Below are 2,711 nucleotides of genomic sequence, written 5' to 3' on the forward strand. Positions count from 1 at the left end.
AAAGGAAGCAGAAAACAGGGGTCCTATGACTCTTTAAGCAATGGAATTCTAAATTTGTCCTGCTCAGTTATAAGAACAGGGTGCATCAATATCAAATTGATGGGATTAGGGCATCTGTGAATTTACCACCAGAAACTTCAACTCTGGGAGCAAATTATATGTAGTTGAATGGCTTTGCTATGACTACATTAATGAGTTTTAAATGCTAAACGTGACTTTTATAACCAGAAACTGTCAAGTCTAAAATCAAATGTTTATTGCTTCTCCCAAGAAAGAGTAATGCTAGATGACAAACCCTCAGAAGGGTTCCAAACTGTGTTTTGGGAAGCAGGACCAGGGACCTCTTAGAAACTCGTAAGTAGGACTAACCCACTTTCCTTCTTCAGAGGAAATCAAGGCCTTCAAAATCTGGAGGTTTCAGCTGAGGAGCTGAGGAACGCCTCACCTCCAAAAGGTTGTGACCCTCGATTCGGAAGACAATTAAAAAATTACAGCAATGTTGGAGAAAATGGAGATGGGGACCAAGAAGAAATTTTGATTATAAATGGAATGATGTTTAGGGGAGATGGAAAGCTTCTTCAAAATCCACAGAAGTGAAGTTGAACATAATTCAAGTAATATTTTTTCAACATCTCCTGTCCCAAGCACTACAAAAAATACACAGGTAAATAAAAGATAGTTCCTGTTCTCAAAGAACTCATAATTTACTAGATGAGGATTTTGTAGAAAACTAGTCATACATCTACATCCATGGTTTCGAAATCATGTAATGTGGAACCTAGAGTTAGCATCTAACAGGGATGGGCATTTGAGATTAAACATCTTACAATGTTGTAAGATATATTTGAAAAAGTATTTCACACCAAACATCGAAGAGCAATGAGGTAAGGAATCTACTTACCAACTGTTATCATATGATTTAAGGAATTCAAATACGCTGCTGCTGATAGTGGTGGTGGTGATCATGACATTAGCAGTTAATATTTGTTGTGTGCCTTCCAATTGACTCTGGGTCACAGTGATTATATATGACAAAGCAGAACTGCCTACAGGGCTTCGTAGCCTGTAATCTTTTCCGGGAGCAGATTGCCAGATCTTTTCTCCTGTAGAGCAGCTGGCAGGTTTGAAAGACAGATCTTTAGGTTAGAAGCTCAGCGCTTAGCTGTTGAGCCACCAGGGCTCCTCAGTTAATATTTCCTGATTGCTTATTATGTGCTACGCATTCTGTAAAGCATTTTACATACAAGATTCTACCTAATCCTCACAACCCTTTGAGGTAGGCACTATTATGATCCCTATTTTACAGAGAGGGAAACCAAGGCTTATTTTTTCTTTTATTATTCCTTGCGCTCCTGTGTAAGTTATTAAAAGAAAAAACTCTGCAACTATTTTCAATTACTACATCTATGTGACTTATATTGTTCTCAGTACTGCGTTAGAAAACAAAATGTAGAAACTGGATTATTAAAAGACTACAACTGTAATCCTTAGCAACTGATTTCAATTTGTTGCACTGCAAATCATTTATAAATAAAATACATATGAGTCTATGAATAATTTTATACTAATAAAATACTACTTTTATATGCTTTATGCATTACCATTCTGTTTACAATTTGGGGAAAAGGGTGCAGGTTGTTGTTGAAAAGATTTGGAAACCACTGGTCTAGACCACTGAAGGGCTGGACTTTGGGAATTAAGGAGAGATGCAGCCTAAATGAAATGCTCAGAATCTTTGGTCTCCATGGTTGGGCACCTTGTGGTTGCAATGACTAACTTGCAAGCAGTTTTTACTCACAGAGGACATAATTACTGTGAGTAGAAGCAACTTGCCCCGAGTAGGTGAGAAGAATCTAGCAAAGGGTCCTCTCTATGCTGTTGCCAAAAGAGCTTCCCAGAGACCTCTGAAAATAACCACAAAGACAGGAAATTGTTATTAATTATAACAACAATGGTAATGAAACTATGATGCTGAGAACAAGTACCAGGAGTAATCAAGTGATTACTATGCTAAGTGATTAGTATAGGAGGTGATTTAAATGTATTATTTCACTTATTACTCAAAAGAACCCCAGGAGATAGGTACTATTATTATTCCTATTTTGCTAATGCAAAAATGCAGGCTTGGGGAAGGGACTCATTCACTAGTGCAATGTCTCACTGCTAGGAAGTGGAAGAGCTGGAATGGAATTCAGGTCTATCTAAATCTAAACCCTGTGCTCTTATGCAAACAGCCTCCCAGTCAGCTACATAAAAACCCCATTATGCCACACTCTTTCATTACATCCCTCAAAAGTAGTAGGAGAAGATGGGAAGGCATCAGGCAGAAAGTTGGTTGATTGCCACATCTGTTGCTGAATCTATGCCCCTCTCAAAGACAATAGTAGCACTGTATGATTAAGAGTGGAACCCAGTACCCAGTGCCAATCAAGAGTGGAGGACAGTCTTTTTCATTGACTATCTAATGAGATTGCCCCAACAATGTGTATGCTAAACTGGGCATGATGGAGCCTTCTCTGTTTTGCAAGCAGCTCATTCTAGGATTGTCTCTTGAATTCTTCCCTAGGCTCTTCCTCCTCAACCTGGAGAAAGATCCCTGGGGAAGATAATAAATTTAAGAAAAGGGCGGGGGGGGGGGATTTCTCAAGTGTCTGTCAAAAAGCAAGTCTGAGGGCATTTGGGAAACGATCTATTTTCTGAAGGTTCCCATC

This window comes from Loxodonta africana, chromosome X (assembly GCF_030014295.1).
Source record: "Loxodonta africana isolate mLoxAfr1 chromosome X, mLoxAfr1.hap2, whole genome shotgun sequence".
NCBI lineage: Eukaryota > Metazoa > Chordata > Mammalia > Proboscidea > Elephantidae > Loxodonta > Loxodonta africana.